The sequence below is a fragment of the Canis lupus genome, chromosome 24 (assembly GCF_048164855.1).
Source record: "Canis lupus baileyi chromosome 24, mCanLup2.hap1, whole genome shotgun sequence".
Lineage (NCBI taxonomy): Eukaryota > Metazoa > Chordata > Mammalia > Carnivora > Canidae > Canis > Canis lupus.
The window spans coordinates 15,111,045-15,128,671 of record NC_132861.1 but is presented as its reverse complement, the minus strand read 5'-3'; the positions used below and the strand labels follow the sequence as shown (position 1 = coordinate 15,128,671).

General features: G+C 44.1%; 1 pseudogene; it reads left to right on the top strand.

Annotated features, from left to right (window-relative positions):
• Positions 1-1,133: 1,133 nt before the first annotated feature.
• Positions 1,134-16,036, top strand: LOC140616574 (G2/mitotic-specific cyclin-B2-like; annotated as a pseudogene).
• The last annotated feature ends 1,591 nt before the right edge of the window (positions 16,037-17,627 follow it).

The window sequence follows — 17,627 nt, the reverse complement described above, 5'->3', positions numbered from 1 at the left end:
AGTAATCTAGAAGCTGACAGTGAAGAAATTGTTTCTTTTCCATAATGTTAAATTTGTAACATTTGGAGTGCCTGGGTGGCTCAGTGGGTCAAGCATCCAACTTTTGGTTTCAGCTCAGGTTATGATCACAAGGTCATGAGATTGAGCCCTCCTTCAACCTCAGCAGAGAGTCTGCTTGAAATTCTCTTTCCATCTCCTTCTGGCCCTCCCTCTACTTGCACATGCTCTCTCTCTCTCTCTCTCTCTCTCTCTAGATAAATAAAGTCTTTTTTTCTTTAATTTTTAAAAAAAAGATTTTATTTATTTATTCATTGGAAACACAGAGTGTGGCAGAGACATAGGCAGAGGGAGGCTCCACCCCCAAGGGGAGCCTGATGCAGACTCAATCTCAGGACCCTGGGATCACGACCTGAGCCAAAGGCAGATGCCCAATCACTGAGCCACCCAGGTGCCCTGATAAAGAAAATCTTTAAAAATGGTTTATTACATTTGACTGATAAAATCTTTAAAATAAACCTTATTAATATAGTATGTTGACTGAAAAAAAATGACTCATTCTCTGCCCCAACGTTTATTCATAGCCTTTGCAATGTGACTTTGAAGACCCTCCCTTGAAGAGGTGGAGTCTATTTTCCCACTCTGAATCTAGGCAGCTTTGTGATTTACTTTAGCCAACAGAATGCAGCAGGAGTGACTTCTATGCCAGGTCTAAGCCTAATCTCTAGAGACCTCACTGGTTTGTATGCTTCTGCACTCACTCTTTGAACTCATGTTGAGCCCTGAGAACAAGCTCAACTGTCTCCTGGAATAGGTAGGAGAGGCCACTCAGAGCAGAGACTGGGTGTCAGAGGGGATGGCAGCCTTGACCAGTCATCCCCCAGCTGACCTGCCAGGTGACTACAGCCGTGTGCATGAGCAGACTCGAACCTAGTTGAGATCCTCTAGCTCTGACCCAGAGCAGCACAACCACCCAGCTGACTAAGAGAATGGTGAAAGATGAATGTTTATGATTGTATGCCACTTTAGTTTGTGGTTGCACTGCAGTATTGTGACAATACATAACTGATACAGTTAATGGTTACATTTTTAGAACAATTCAGGCTTATTCTTTCATTCTAGAAATCTATGTTATGATGGTGATATTTGGCTTTGGCTTCGGTGATTACCACTCGACCATGAAGAATTCAACCAAGGCATGGATTTGGTACTTCTCCATGAGTTAAGAGTTGTCATCTCCAATTTATAACTTAAAATGCATCCACATGCACAGAACAGAGGGTTCAGAAGATTTCTCAGGTCCAAGTCAGATCTGTCTGCCTCCAGATCCAGGTTTTTTGTTGTTGTTGTTGTTTTTCCAGAACCAGGTTCTTAACCACTGAGCTACACAGTCTCTGGGATGGGCTCCAGCAAGAATGGAGATGTTCACTTACAAGAAGTCACCCTATGGCCTGATGGACAATGTATTCTGGGTAGGAAATGAAGAAGTCACCTTTCATTTGGACACTGCTCTTTGTGCATGAAATTGATCTTGATTTTCTGGGTAAAGAGAGTCTGGGTCACAGGAAATGCTGTAATCCCACCACAGACCAGCCACAGATGCTCGGCAAAAGTGTACAGTGTTCATGAAACTTATCAATGAAATATGTTCTGCAGCCTAAGGAGAGGAAATCTGTTAAAATTATGATTCTTTATTACAGTCCTTTCTGTTATTCTCCTGACACATTTACTCTGAAATTAGGCAAGAATGATTATTTGACCACATGCTTGTTAGTCTACCACCCTCCTCTGATTAGTCCAAACTGACATTTGAAGAAATGTGTTGGGAGTGAAGCAGTGTGTTTGTAGGAGAGACACAGCAGAAAACTCTTGTGAGTAAATATTCGAGGGAAAGACAGTAGACTGGGCAGAGAAGAGCAGTGGCTCTCAGGGTGGCTGGCTCCAGGGTCAGCAGCCTCAGCATCATGGGAGGAAGTGTTAGAAGTGCCCATCCTTGGGTCTTTCCTCAGTCCCATGGAATCAGAGCCCTGAAGTGTTTCAACAAACCATTTAGGTGGTTCTGATGTCCACCAAAGGTGAAAACCACCAGAGAAGAGGAAATGTCATTCAAAAGGAGAATCTTTCTTCCTTAGACACTTTAAGTTGGGTCTTGCGCACCTTTCCAGGAGGTGGAACCAAGCAGCAGCTCTGACCCTCCCAGATCTCTGCTCCCAGGGGCCGGTGGAGGACTTGGAGTCTCCTTGTTCCCTGGCTCAGTTTGTGAACAAGGCAAGTGGGGAAGGGAAAGGTACTGAGCAGAGGAGCCCAGCCCACCTATGGCCTCTCTCTGTTCCAGCTACCCTTACTCCTTTGGCTTAACCCTCTGGCTGCCCCACAAGGTCAAAGCACCTTGTCTGTCTTGCAGAAAACATTTCCCAGCCAAGTGCTTTGCCTACAGCTGTGAAAATGATTAGTGGCCTCAAAATTCCTGGGGAAGGGTCTCTCCTGGCAGCTGTAGTTGCTATTTTGAAACTGGAGCAGAAAAGACCGTGGCTCAGGATGAGATTACCTATTATGTACAAGAAAAAAGTTTTAAAGTATCTTTTTCTCTTGAAAGTTAAGGAACGATTTACCCAGTAGAAGAAATGCAACATAATCCTACTTCCTGTACTGGAGTTTTTTGTTGGATTAGCCTAATTTTTAGTTAATTGTTCCAAAGCTACTTCTGGAAGCAGCATCAAGAAATTTAGCTTGTAGGTATTTGAGAGATAGTGGAATTAGGAGACGAAAATTAGCTGGTGAAGATTCTAGGAAGGTGTGCTCCTTGGGGAATGACGAGTGGCTAGAGTGAGCCGCCTGTGTGTACTCAGGAACAGTGTCTGAAATACGGAACAGAAATCAAAAGCACCTTATATAGTAGACATGATAGATTGAAATGATTAGTCAGATCTGGAATTCTCTCCTTTAAATCCATTGCTTTCCATAAGAATGGATTTTGAAGGCCTGGTTAAACTCTTCGAATCACTCATGGGATGTAAGGATACTAAACGTGCAGAAAAGTTCAGCCACAGATGATTCCATTAACCTAGCCATAATTTTATTTACCTAGTAATCGTTGATTTTCTACTATGTGGAAGACCTGCATTAAGCAGTGGGAACAGAGGAGTAAAAGGCAGTCTACAGGATGAAGATAAGTTGTGATGAGCGCTAAAACAGATCTGGTTCAACTGAGCTCAAAAGAGAAAGCCAATGAAGGGAGTGGAGAGGAGGCTTCTAAGCAGAGTGAAGAAGAGGCGGTGGGCATTTCAGGCAGGGAGAGGAGACTCTGAGAGAGCAAACCCACCTGAAAAGGGCCGGTGAGAAGGCCTTGTGACTAGAAGAGCATGGGAGGGGGTGCAGGGGACTGAGGCTGGGAGGAGAAGTCAGGCCAGATGGATTCTGCAGGTGGGGGGATGGAATTCAACGGTCACCCCCGTAGTTTGTAGTTTGCCAAGGTTACGTAGTTGGATGATAGATAACTCTACCAGAAGTCTGAAGACGGCCTGGGCAGGTGGATAAAAAGGGCAGGGAGTTTGATCTGAGATGACAACAGAAGCAAACTCCACATTTGTCATTTGTCTCCTGTCAGTAACGTGATAGAGTCCTGCTGCTCTCAGTACCTAAGCTGATTACTTCCCCAACCAAAACAGACAGACCCTCAGAATCTCTAAGGAGGCAGGTATAAAATTCATTGTTATAAGAACACTGACAATTTGGAAAATGAAACAAATTGCTTTTGAAATTCTCCAATATTATTCAATAAAGGACAGAAAAATTATTTTTAATCCTAGGGTATATGTGGTTCAAAGTGTCGAATATTACTGATCCTAAAGCACCTCTTATAAATGCATCCAGGTTAACTAATATTTATTGAAAACCATATCATGCCTGTCATTTACATTTTGTTTGGGTTACTGGTGGGATTATTTTCCCAGTAAGTATTTTCTAGGAAATACTTCCTACTCCATGCTAAGACTACCATATTTTTTTTCCCCATAAAGCACCTTTTGAACATCCTAATATTCTGAAGTAAAAGGATGCTGTTTGATACAGGAGAGAATGTATGTCCAGGCTTCAGCTACTGCTTTTGGGAGTAAATTATGTGAAGCAGACAAATATTAATCTCCTGGCCCAGATATTTTATTTTTAGGTAATATGTAACTAGTTAGATTTGTACACTGGGCAGGCGGATGGGGGAAAAAACAAGATTCATAATAGGAAAATATATAAACTATGAAAAAAACAGAGGTCTCCAAGGTGGAAAGGTCACAAACATACCATTGGAGGGAAGTGTTTTCTTCATCAACTAGGTGATTGGGCTGGCCAGAGGGGGGAAAAAGTCTCTCACGCCCCCTGGTGTCTTCTCCTTGGACTTGTAGCGTTCCAAATACTTGAATCAGTATTTCAGGAGAAAAGATCCCTGTAGATTTCTTCCTAACTCAGAACAATTCACATCACAGTGAATGAATTTGAATTCCCTGTTCTTATTTATGAGAGATTTTATTAATTATAAAATAATTCAAATATCTATCTAAATATGAGAGACAGGAAGGCCCGGTGTTTGCTGATGACTATCACTGAGTTAACTTTAGCTGTAAAATGGGGCTAATCAAGAATGGTTAGAGCATGAGGTCCTGACCAGATGGCTGCCATCAGCTGAACACATATCTGAAATAATTACTAGGAGGAGACAGGGACAAAGACTCAGTGCCTATAGAAAGCAGTAGTTTGGTAAGCAAAGGAACCACAGCCAAGGAGGAAAATCAAGAGGACAGGAGAAGAACCAGAGGTAGGAATTTCTGGGAAATACATAGACTTGACCATGGGAGGAAGAAAAAAACATTAATGGATTGGAGTTTTTAAAGATTTTATTTATTTATTCATAACGGACACACAGAGAGAGGCAGAGACATAGGCAGAGGGAGAAGCAGGCTTCCCATGGGAAGCCCGACCTGTAGCTGGTCCCAGGACCCCAGGATCAGGATAATCATGAACCGAAGGCAGATGCTCAACCACTGAACTACCCGGGTGCCCTGGATTGGAATTTTATTTTATTTTATTTTTTTGGAAGATTTTAATTATTTATTCATGAGAGACAGAAAGAGAGAGAGGCAGAGACACAGGCAGAGGGAGAAACAGGCTTCATGCAGGAAGCCGGATGTGGGACTTGATCCCAGGTCTCCAGGATCATGCCCTGAGCTGAAGGCAGAGGCTTTAACTGCTGAGCCACCCGGGGTCTCTCCCTTGGACTGGAATTTTAAATGTTGCTCCAATATAGTTTAGATCTAAGATAGACAATCAAATAAGCATCTATCAAAACAAAAAGAGGGAATTTGGGGGGGGAGGGGAAGAAATCTCATTTCAGAGAAATAATCAAAATAATGTGATCAAACAAATGAAGAAAGTGGTTTATATACATTTGCTCATACCAGTTTTACTAGAAGCTTCAGAAATTTATTTTAAAAGTTTAAATATCGGGGCAGCCCAGGTGGCTCAGCGGTTTAGCGCCGCCTTCAGCCCAGGGCCTGATCCTGGAATCCCAGGATCGAGTCCCATGTCAGGCTCCCTGCATGGAGCCTGCTTCTCCCTCTGCCTGTGTCTCTGCCTCTCTCTCTCTAGAATAAATAAAATAAAATAAAATAAAATAAAATAAAATAAAATAAAATAAAATAAAATAAAATAAAAAACGCCCTAGTTTGGGACGCCTGGGTGGCTCAGTTGTTGAGAATCTGCCTTTGGCTCAGGGCATGATCCCAAAATCCAGGATTGAGTCCCACAGCAGGCTCCCCATAGGGAGCCTATCTCCCCCATAGGGACCCTCTGCCTATCTCGGTGTCTCTCATGAATAAATAAATAAAATCTTTTTAGAAAATAAAAAAATAAAAGTTTAAATATCTAAAAAAAAAACATGAACAAAATAAAGACCAGACAACGGACTCTGGAAAAATATTTTTTATGCACGTGAGTTTGGGCGGGAAGAGGAAAGAAACACATGGCTCAGTGACTCTACTGGTTTACCTGTGGCTTGAAAGCCAAATCCCCCGTACAGTGTAATGTGCTCTTGTCGAGTTTTTCATCATCCAAGTGTCTGGGAAAAGAATTTCCAGGGCATGGCTATCCACAGTCAGCCCTCCGCGGGATCTGGGCTTCTATCTGAACAGCTGGTTAAACTGGTAAAAAGCGAAACACATGAAGGTGTGACCAGTGTGTGGGTGTGTTTGAAGGTCCTGCGTGTGTGCTCCCCGCATTCAGCGATAAAACCCAACGGAGGGTCCCTGTGGGCGCCAGTGGGCGCTCCTAGCCTGCTGGGAGCCACCTGGAGACCTTGAGGAACCAGATCAGGTGGGGGAGAGTCAACCGCCCAGAGGCTGCCTCCAGGGATGGGGAGGTGGGGCCGAGAACCTGCGTTTCTAGCAAGTTCCCCAGCGACGCTGGCGCCGCGCTGAGAACCACTGCCCCGGGGGAGGTTCATGAGCGGCTGGTCGGGTGGGTGAGGAAGGAGAAGGCTGCATGTGTCCAGAACATTCCCCATGACGCTTCATCCTCCTTTGAGCTCCGAGGGAACCCTCTACACAGAGCCGACCCATCCCCAGGCCGTCTGGCACAAACAGTGCGCCTCGGGGTTTCTGGGGGGCACGCTCCTTCCTTTCGCGGATTAAAATGCTTGGGCAGGCGCGGCTCACAGCTCTAAGCACACCCAGGCGCAAACTCCTCCGCTCACCCCTGCGCCCTACTGTGCACCTGCCACCAGAGATGCCAGGAGACGCGCAGCCAGGGCGCCCGCCCACGCCCTGGTGCCCCGCCCCCAGCCCCGCCCCCGCCCCGTCCAAGCCCCGCCCCCAGCCCCGCCCCCACCGCCCCACCTGCGCCGCGTCCCACCTGCGCGCCGCCGCCTCGGCCCGAGCCCCGCTCAGCGCTGCGCAGGTGGGCGGGCACTGCGACCAGTGGTCCCGGGAGGGCGGGAGCGGAGCCCAGGGTGGTTGGAAGGCGGAGTGGCGCTCTCTCTCTCTCTCTATCATAACTAAATAAATAAATCTTTAAAAAAAAAAAAAAAAGAAAGGCGGAGTGGGACCCACGAATTCTGGCGGCCTGGCGGCAGCTGGAGTAACGTCTACCTGCCGGGGCGCCTCAGGAGGCTTGTTCCTTCCCGTGTGTGGTGTTCGGCGTCTGTGGCTGTTTGGCAGGTGGGATGAGTGGAAGACATCGTGAAGGATGCTTCAGCACGGAGGGAATGGTCCTGGGCTCCAGGTACTCACAGGACCCCCTCCCTTCTCCCTCGGCCCAGCTCTCTCTCTCTCTCTCTCTCTCTCTCTCTCTCTCTCACACGCACACACACCCTGGGAGGTGCTGCGCGGGCGCCTGGCTGTGTCCCCAGGTTCAGAGGTCCGGTGTCTCTCCAGATCCCCCCCCTGTCAGCACAGAAATGAAGATTCCTAGATGTTAAAACTCCAAGACACCCTAGGGGCGGCCTCCTTGTTCTGCAGAGACAAAATTCTCGAAACGAGACTCGTCCAAGGGTATCGTCAATTTTTAGTTGCTTTTAGTACTTTTTTAAAGTTTTGTGTAATCCCTACGCCCAACAGAAGACTCGAACTCACGACCTCCCTCCTCCCCCCATAGAGAGTGGCACACCCTTCCCACCGAGCTAGCCAGGTGAGCTTGTTTTTAGTTTTTCTTTTAAGATTTTATTTATTTATTTATTTATTTATTTATTTATTTATTTATTTATTTATTTATATTTATATTTATTTATATTTATTTATATTTATTTATATTTATTTATATTTATTTATATTTATTTATATTTATATTTATTTATTTATTTATTTATTTATTTATTAATGACAGAGAGAGGCAGACACAGGCAGAGGGAGAAGCAGGCTCCCTGTGGGGAGCCCGACGCGGGACTTGATCCCAGAACCTTGGGATTACGCCCTGAGTGAAAGGCAGAGATTCAACCACTGAGCCACCCAGGTGGCCCTATTTTTACCTTTCAAAGCATTATGTGTGGCTGGTCTCTCTGGATAAGGTGCATAAATAGAATCTTTAGGATAACGGGACAAAAATCCTGACTTTAAGGGATAAAATGAATGCAGGGAAAACCTTATTTATGTGTGATCATCTACTTTTTGGTGAATTTTGCATTTCATTCTGTCTAGATTAGGGGCCAGTAGTGGCCCGAGAGCAGAAGTCAGAGAAATGGATGGAACAGTGGAGGCCACGTGAGGCTGTGGCTGGCCTGTTTAGAGAGGACATGGACAGAACACAGGTTCCACCTAGTGTCCTGTTTCTTAAGAAACCAAACAACCACAGACAGAAAGTCTGAGCAATCGGCCTTGAGAGATGCAGTCTGGCAAGGGACAGCAGATGTTTTTCATAAGTTCCTTTCCATGAGGAAAGATTTCCTGAGTGGAAATGAGATTTTTAACAGGGAGCTTTGGGACAAGAAATCTTCCCAAATGATTTCCATAGGGTGGTCCACAGCTGGGCTAGTTTGTGTGTCAGGAAATCTTTTCTCAATGAGCCTCAATGGCTGGGAAATGCCAGTTTTTAGGGAATAGGCAAGACTCTGTCAAAGTAAATTGTATTTAATCTTTTTTCCCCTAACCAGATAGTAACCTGTGTGCTGTCCAGGTAGTTTTTCGTGTTTCATGCTGTCACCCTAAGGCCTAGCAAAATGTGTGTCCGGTTGTGGCTGCATGATAAATATTTACTACAAAGGCATGGAAAAGCATCGATGAATCATAGAATGAGTCCAGCATTCCTGAAAATCCCCTCGTGTAACCTGCAAGGCAGCCAGGGGCACCTTCCTTCTTCGTTGGCATTGAGTTCACATTGACTCGGTCCTCTCCCACCCCCCCTACCTCCTGCTGGGAGCACAACCCCCTTTCAGAGATGTCAGGGAGGTGTTCCTACTGATCTTGAAAAAGTTCTTTTCACTTAAGACACTGTGTGTGCCAACCCCAAGACAGAATCCAGGTATTTTCATCTGATTCCCCCTTTACCAGCATCTGATGCTGGTAAAGTAATAGTGTGTTTTGGACATTTTCTCAAGATTTGGGGGTTAAGACATCAAGTGAGTTAAGACCTCCCTGGGGGTGCACAGCTCGGCTTCCTTCTCATTTCACTCAGCTGTCCTCTAAGCAAGGTCCTCCACGCACCTGGAGACCATGGCCCAGATTAGATCTCCATCTGAAGTTCCTTTTCCCAGTGATCCTTCTGTGTGCTCAGCTGCTTCCCTTATAGCTCCATTTGGTTGTTGTAAAAGGCACCTTGTAGGGTACTTAGTGCATTTTTGGCAAAACGCAAAATAGTAGAGTTAATTGCTGGAATGTGCCCAGACCCTTGCAGGCTCTGCCTGCTGTGTGATGTGGCAACCATTGAGGGAGTTCAGTCAGTTGTGACAAAAGGTGAATCCCTTTTCAATATGTTCTGCAATTTCTTGGTTTCTACTTGGCTCACTTCATACGCATTGTTTTTATAGCATTTTCCAGGAAAAAAAAACACACATATACGGGGGGGGGGGGGGGTGGTGATCAATATTGGTTAGATTTGTTGTCTATGTTAATGGTGAATACAACTCTGAGGAGTTACCAAGAATGATCGTGGATGGAGTTGAATGATAGGCCTTCTTAACCTGAAGATGATTTGTGTGCTCAGGCACATTGGCATGATGTGCCCATGAGGGTTTTGCATCTGTGGCTTCCCGGCCCTCTTGGGAGCTTTCCTGGTGTAATCTGAGACCTGCCCCCACACACAGAGAGCGGGAGATACCAAAAAGGCAGGCCACTCCAGCGTGGTAGGTAGCAGTTTTAATCATAGCAAAAGGAACAAACATTTGAGGCCTGTCTTTGGTGGCAGCAAGACGAATGGATCCCCACACCTGCCCTCCAGATCTTAAAAGCTCTTAAAGAGGCCCTAACTGGGCTCAGTCACATATACTGTGCAGGTGTTTTCAATATCACATCACCATCTCGAGGCTCTGCTCATGAAGCAGCCTTTGGCAGTGGGAAAGACGTAGAACCCATGTTCCAAGGACAGGGGATGAGTGGGGAGACTCTGAGTGCCCAGGTCCATCCCATGGGTTAGTCAGTAATCACATTTCCCAACACACCACTTGTTCCTAGTTTTCATCTTTACAATTAGAAAAGGCACCTAGAGATCATGGCTTCAAACTGCTTACGTTAAGTTCAATTTAACAACAGCCATGAGCCTACCTAGAAAGGTGAGGTGGGTCAGTTGGAGAAAGAACTTGAATACCACCCTGAAGAGCTTGGACTAAGTATTTCTGAGTAAGAGAGAATGACACAGGGCAACCCGGATGGCTCTGCGGTCTAGCACTGCCTTTGGCCCAGGGTGTGATCCTGGGGACCCAGGATCGAGTCCCACATCGGGCTCCCTGCATGGAGCCTGCTTCTCCCTCTTCCTGTGTCTCTGCCTCTTTCTGTGTCTCTCATGAATAAATAAATAAAATCTTAAAAAAAGAGAAAGAATGACACAATACATCTACCAACAGGGTTAGCTGAGGAAATTCAGTGGGACAAAAACTGAAGAGCTAGCACCCATAAAAAAGGAGGCAAATAATATCTTAACAACTTGGTGTAGATGGTGAAGATTTGATGGTTTAGGTGGGAAGAGACTATAAACAAGGAGATGGTTCTGCTCTGCATAAGTGAATAGGAACTTTTGAGCGTGGAAGAGTACAGAGGGAAGTGGGGAGAAAGGAAGGAGGGACTGGACCCTGTGGCTGTGACTGGAAACCCACATAGGGATTTGTATTTAATCCTATATGCAATAGAAGTCGTCAAAGATTTTAAGCAGAGCTTAATCTGGGCTCTTAATCAGGGCTAATCTAAGTCAAATAGAAATTTAAAAGGTCTTGGGACACGTGGATGGCTCAGTCAAGTGTCTGCCTTCAGTTCAGGTCATGATCCCAGGATCCTGGGATCAAGCCCTGCTTCTTGCCAAGCTCCTTGCTCAGTGGGGAGTCTGCTTCTCCCTCTGTCCCTGCCCCTACCTTCTTTGTGCACGATCTCTCTCAAATAAGTACAATCTTAAAAAATAAATGTAAAAGGTCTTTTGGAATTCCCATGGCTTATCTGAAAACTTCCCTGATAGCATCTGTATTTCCTACTTATCAAATTATTTCCCTAAGGAAACCTAAGTTGAGAGTGGAAGTGGAGTTGCCATGCTGAAGGTTATATATATGCTATATATACTTAAAGCATAAGATATGTATTGAATAATTTATTGAAATATTTTAATCCTTTATTAAATTATTGGCTAAGGACCATAATGGGTGTCATATCTTGCTACAGTATGCTGAGTCTATTTTCTCTTATACTAAATGCCCTAGAAACATCATGCTTTTTTTAAAATTTTTATTTATGATAGTCACACAGAGAGAGAGAGAGAGAGGCAGAGACACAGGCAGAGGGAGAAGCAGGCTCCATGCACCGGGAGCCCGACGTGGGATTCGATCCCAGGTCTCCAGGATCGTGCCCTGGGCCAAAGGCAGGCGCCAAACCGCTGCGCCACCCAGGGATCCCCATGCTTTTTATTATAAACAGGAATTTGTGTAAAATAGAAAATAGGTTTCTTCTGAGATAAATCCTCTTTCATAGGAGATATCAGTAGATACCATGGATCCATTATGTATGGCACAAGGAATGCTTTTAAATGGTGAGCTCAGGTGGCATTACCTATGTCTCAGCAGCCATGCCAAGAACCTGTGTATGACTTAGGAACTAAGTGTGGCTGCAAGTAACTCAAAGCAGACAAACAATGGCTTAACCAAATTAGTGGCTCTATGGTAGTTAGATCAGGGCTAGTATACATTTCCAGGAGGCCATTGCAGATTGGACTCCTGTCTTTCTGCTCATGCTTTTATAGCATGTGCTTGTTGCCTCACAGTACATCGTGGCTGCTGTGGCTCCAGCACTGGGCCCATGTGGGAATGAAGCAAGAAAGGACGAGCAGTAAAGCACATGTGCCAGCTAGGTGTGGTCCTTTTTTCAGGGTCTTTCCTGGATGCCCCCTCCCCCAAACTGCTTTTAGATTGTTTAGCCTAAAGTATATGACACGAGCATCATCAAAGGAAGTGAGGTAAGGTGGTAAATATGAGCAGACTGTGTTAATGGGGAAGATGAGGAGAATGATTATTGGTAGACACGTGGCAGTCTCTCTCATACCCCAGATGTGAGAAGGATGGTGCAGTGACTTTGGCCACAACTCTGAATGAGAAAAGTAAATCATAATTTTTTTTACAAATAAAAAATTATTTCCTATTGCTGTGAAACAATTTACCTCAAACATTAGACTTAAAAACAGCAAACATTTATTATCTCACAGAATCTGTGGGGCAAGAATTCAGATGTGCGTTAGCCATATTAAGGTCTCTCATGAAGAAAATGCTCTGCATCACTTGCCATCAGGGAAATACAAATCAAAACCACAATGAGATACCACCTCACACCAGTGAGAATGGGGACAATTAACAAGGCAGGAAACCACAAATGTTGGAGAGGATGTGGAGAAAGGGGAACCCTCTTACACTGTTGGTGGGAATGTGAACTGGTGCAGCCACTCTGGAAAACTGTGTGGAGGTTCCTCAAAGAGTTAAAAATAGACCTGCCCTACGACCCAGCAATTGCACTGTTGGGGATTTACCCCAAAGATACAAATGCAATGAAACGCCGGGACACCTGCACCCCGATGTTTATAGCAGCAATGGCCACGATAGCCAAACTGTGGAAGGAGCCTCGGTGTCCATTGAAAGATGAATGGATAAAGAAGATGTGGTTTATGTATACAATGGAATATTACTCAGCTATTAGAAATGACACATACCCACCATTTGCTTCAACGTGGATGGAACTGGAGGGTATTATGCTGAGTGAAGTAAGTCAGTCGGAGAAGGACAAACATTATATGTTCTCATTCATTTGGGGAATATAAATAATAGTGAAAGGGAATATAAGGGAAGGGAGAAGAAATGTGTGGGAAATATCAGAAAGGGAGACAGAACGTAAAGACTGCTAACTCTGGGAAACGAACTAGGGGTGGTAGAAGGGGAGGAGGGCGGGGGGTGGGAGTGAATGGGTGACAGGCACTGGGGGTTATTCTGTATGTTAGTAAATTGTACACCAATAAAAAATAAATTAAAAAAAAAAGTCTCTCATGAGGTTGCAATCAAGATGAGTGTCTTCTAGGGTTGCATCCCATCTGAAGGCTCAATTGGAGGATGTCGCCAAGCTCGCTCATGTGCTTGTTGTCTGGATTCAATTCTTCACGTGCCGTCAGACTTAAGGCCAGAAGTCCTTGCTGGCAGTTGGCCAGAGGCCTCCCTTAGCATTTTTCTGGGTGACCTTTCCCTCTGGGTGGCTCACAACTTGGCAGCTGGCATTCACCTGAGCAAGCAAAAGAGAACCAGAAAGATGGCCAGATGAAATTTGGAGTCTTTCTGTCACTTAACCTCATGACATCTCACATGCCTTTGACCATATTCTATTTATTAGAAGCAAGGTGCCAGGTGCAGCCTATACTCAAGGGGATAAATCTACACAAGTGCTCGAATACAGGAGGCAGGGACCACTGCCTAATACCTTAAAGCTGCCAATCACCATGTCTGTCTTGGGCATGGGTGCACAGACCCCATTTCCTTGCAGATCTCTGAGGATGTTGCCCAAGAACAAGACCCATTTATTCTCCTCCCTCCTGATGCCTTTTCTTCTGCCTACTTGAGATAAGCAGTCATTTTGAGAGCATACACATACATACTTATTCCTCTTTTTTGTCTCAATTTTTGATAATTTAAAATTTTTCTTTTAGTTATTGACCTTCATAACTTTATATTTTTATTTTTGCTTTCTATCCCAAAATTTTATTTGAAATTCTAGTTAGATAATATATGTTATATTTATTTTATGAGTAGAATTTAGTGGGTTCATCATACCTTTATATTTTTAAATCTCTACTCTTCTACCATCAACTTTAGTCTCTTGACTCCTATGTTAGTTGGCTTGAGCCACCATAACCAAATACCACAGCTGGGGAGGCTCAAACAACAGACTAATTTTCTCACTCAGTTGCGGATTCTGGGAGTCCACAATCACGGTTCTGTCAGGTTTGGTGTTTGGTGAAGATTTTCCTTCTGGCTCACTTCCTCACTGTGTCCTCCCATGACTTCTGCACAGAGATCTCTTCCTCTACTTATGGGGACACCAGTCCTAGTAGAGGAAGACCTCACCCTTCTGAACTCCTTTAACATTATCTCCCTAAAAACCTTATCCAGATACAGTCACATCAGGGGTTAGAGATTCAACACATGTATTCGAGAGAAAAAATTCAGTCCATAGCAACTCTGTTATATAAATGGATGCTTCTTTATTTTCCTCCTTCTGTTAACTATACCTTTACCTATACCTAGCTATACCTGTCTACTCTTCTATTAACTACACTTTTGCTTTATATTTTCATAGCTGTTAATATTTGTATTCTAAGCATTGTGTGCTTCATTGCATGTTGAGTCTATGCATTGAAAGCCAATGAACAGTATTTACATTTCTTTTATCCTGCTGAGTCAAGTAATACTCTAGGATTAACTTTCCTTCTCTACAGTTCTCTGTTCAACTTCACTGGCCTTGGATCTTGCTTAATGAAACTATGACAGGCTTTGAGGACAGATGGTTTCTTTCTATTCCTCTTTCCATCTCTTTATATTCCATCAACTGTTCAATGTCATGCAACTTTTTATTTTCCTTCATATTCAGCACATAATTTTCTTTTTTAAAAGATTTTATTTATTTATGAGAGAGAGAGAGAGAAGCAGAGACATAGGCAGAGGGAGAAGCAGGTTCCATGCAGGAAGCTCGATGTGGGACTTGATCCTGGGACTCTGGGATCATGCCCCGAGCCAAAGGCAGATGCTCAACTGCTGAGCCACCCAGGCATCCCAGAGCATAATTTTTTTCTATAGCTTTTGGGTTTTCTGGAGACTTCTGATTGCCTTTCTTTTTTGTTTAAAGAAGAAATGCATGCCTTATTCATGTCTTCAGTGTAATCCCACTTCTCAATCATAGTATCTACTGCCAAGCTTTCTCTGATGCCTTGCTCTGCAAAACTGAGGACATTGATAATGAGGACTGGGAGAGCCTTCAGCTCTGCAGTGACTATGTTAAGGATATCTACCAGTATCTACGGCAGCTTGAGGTTCTGCAGTCCATAAATCCACACTTCTTAGATGGAAGAGAGATAAACAGATGCATGCGCGCCATCCTGGTGGGCTGGCTGGTGCAAGTCCACTCCAAGTTTAGGCTGCTGCAGGAGACTCTATATGTGCATCGCCACCATGGACCGAGTTTTACAGGTTTAGCTGGTTTCTCGTAGGAAGCTTCAGGCGGTTGGGATTACAGCTCTGCTCTTGGCTTCCAAGTATGAGGAGATGTTTTCTCCAAATATTGAAGACTTCATTTACATCACAGACAATGCTTATACCAGTTCCCAGATCCAAGAAATGGAAACATTGATTTTGAAAGAACTGAAATTTGAGCTGGGATGACCTTTGCCACACTGCATTTCTTAAAACAGGCATCAAAAGCTGGGGAGGTTGATGTGGAACAGCACACTTTAGCCAAATATCTCACGGAGCTGACTCTCATTGACTACGACATGGTGCATTATCACCCTTCAAAGGTGGCAGCGGCTGCTTCCTGCCTGTCCCAAAAGATTCTGGGCCAAGGAAAATGGAACTTAGAGCAGCAGTATTATACTGGATACACAGAGAATGAACTATTGGAAGTCATGCAGCAAGCACATGGCCAAAAATGTAGTGAAAGTTAATGAAAACTTAATGAAATTCATCAAGAATAAGTATGTAAGCAGCAAACTCCTGAAGATCAGCACAATTCCTCAGCTGAACTCAAAAGCCAACCAAGAGCTTGCCTCACCTCTGATGGGACCGGTCCTAGGCTGCCGTGGCCCTGAGGGGAGAATGCTTCATCCGTGCACTTTGTCTTGCTGATTTGGAACTCTTCACTTTGTATATAGTCCTCTGGTCTATTTCATGAAACCTTTTCTTAGACCTATTTTCTAAGTGTATATTGAGGAAAAATAAAGCTATTAATTGAAAAAAAAGTCCTCTTAATTCTTTAAGTCTTAATTTTCAGAACGATATGACCTCCTGCTCCAATCTGTAACTGCTTTGGGAAAGCCAAAGCTATGGGTCCACCAAACTGTTTCAGTTTCATCCTTGTCATATAGGAAGATGATATTTTCCAAGCTGCTGCTGCTTTTTAAATTTCCCGGGCTTTTTGTAGCTGTTTATGCCTAACGTTTTTGAATCTAGTTTTGGCTAGTATGATTAGTTTTTGTAAAATGTGAGCAAATGCAATATGCACTATTTGCACCTATAGTCCAAATGGAATTCCTACACATGGTCTTCTTCCAAAACAGCCTTGGAAGCCCTGTGTTGAAGGTGGGTCACAATATATAAGAGATCTAAATTTTTGAGCTTCAAGAAGCAAGTTGTACAAAAGCTACCCAGGATCATGACCTTTGTGTGACTGAGAAATGAATGTTACAGTTTTAGGAAATTGTTGGATACAGCAGTTGGCCAATCCTGACTAATTTAGAAATTGGTGCTGCAAATTGTAGTCCAGGCTAAAACATGCAGCAACCCTGGCTCAGTGGTGAAGTTGTGGGCTGCAAGAAAACGGATACCAGGCTGTGAGAAGAGGGAGGCTCATGTTGTGTGTGCCTGACAAAAGTGTCACCTGTAATAACTTTGCAAGCAGGTCATGTGCTCAGGGAGCCAATGGCTCCAGAGGATGTGACAGGAAAGAATAATATTATCAGCAGGTGCATTTGGCAAGGTGTTGCCGGAAAGTGAGGAGCTCCAAGTAAATTGGCTATTTTGCAAGCAGATAGGTGAGAGAAGGGAGAATGCCAAGATTAAGGATCTGAAAGGATGGAAAAGCTAACCTTAAGTAGTGAGACATAGGATTTAAAAGGCTTCAATTGGCATATACTTAGATTTTGCAGCTGTACGGAGTGATGGAGCCTCATGGCAAAGATCCAGTTAACAGTGTGGTTTTCCCACTTAAACTAATAACTTCAAGTTCCCTAGTATTAAGAGAGACAAGGTCAGGAATGAAAAAAAGCAGATCTGAGGACTGTATCTAGCAAAAAATTTGGGTGTTAAGACATGGCACTGACTAAAGGCAAGTGTATTAGGAACCTCCTAAAATTTTGATGGAGTTATATTGTCAAAGAAACTTTGAAGCAGAATTGTCCACAGATTACTGGCTGAGACCTAAAAGAAGCTTGTTCCTGTAGGAAGCAGGTTATGAAAGTTGTGTTGCCCATAAGAAGGACTTATTCCCCAACCCCCCTTGATCCCAGGATCATGCCCTGAGCCAAAGGCAGATGCTCAACCACTGAGCCACCCAGATATCCCTCCTTTTTTTTTTTTTTTTTAAATGGGAGATTATATTGCAGCTTTCTTGTCAATGTTGCCCCACTCCATTCTGTGTGTTTGGTGGGGAGGGTAGATAACTGGTCTCTTAGATCACAGGTGACTGTAGTAGGATGGGCCATGTTTGGAACTGATGTAG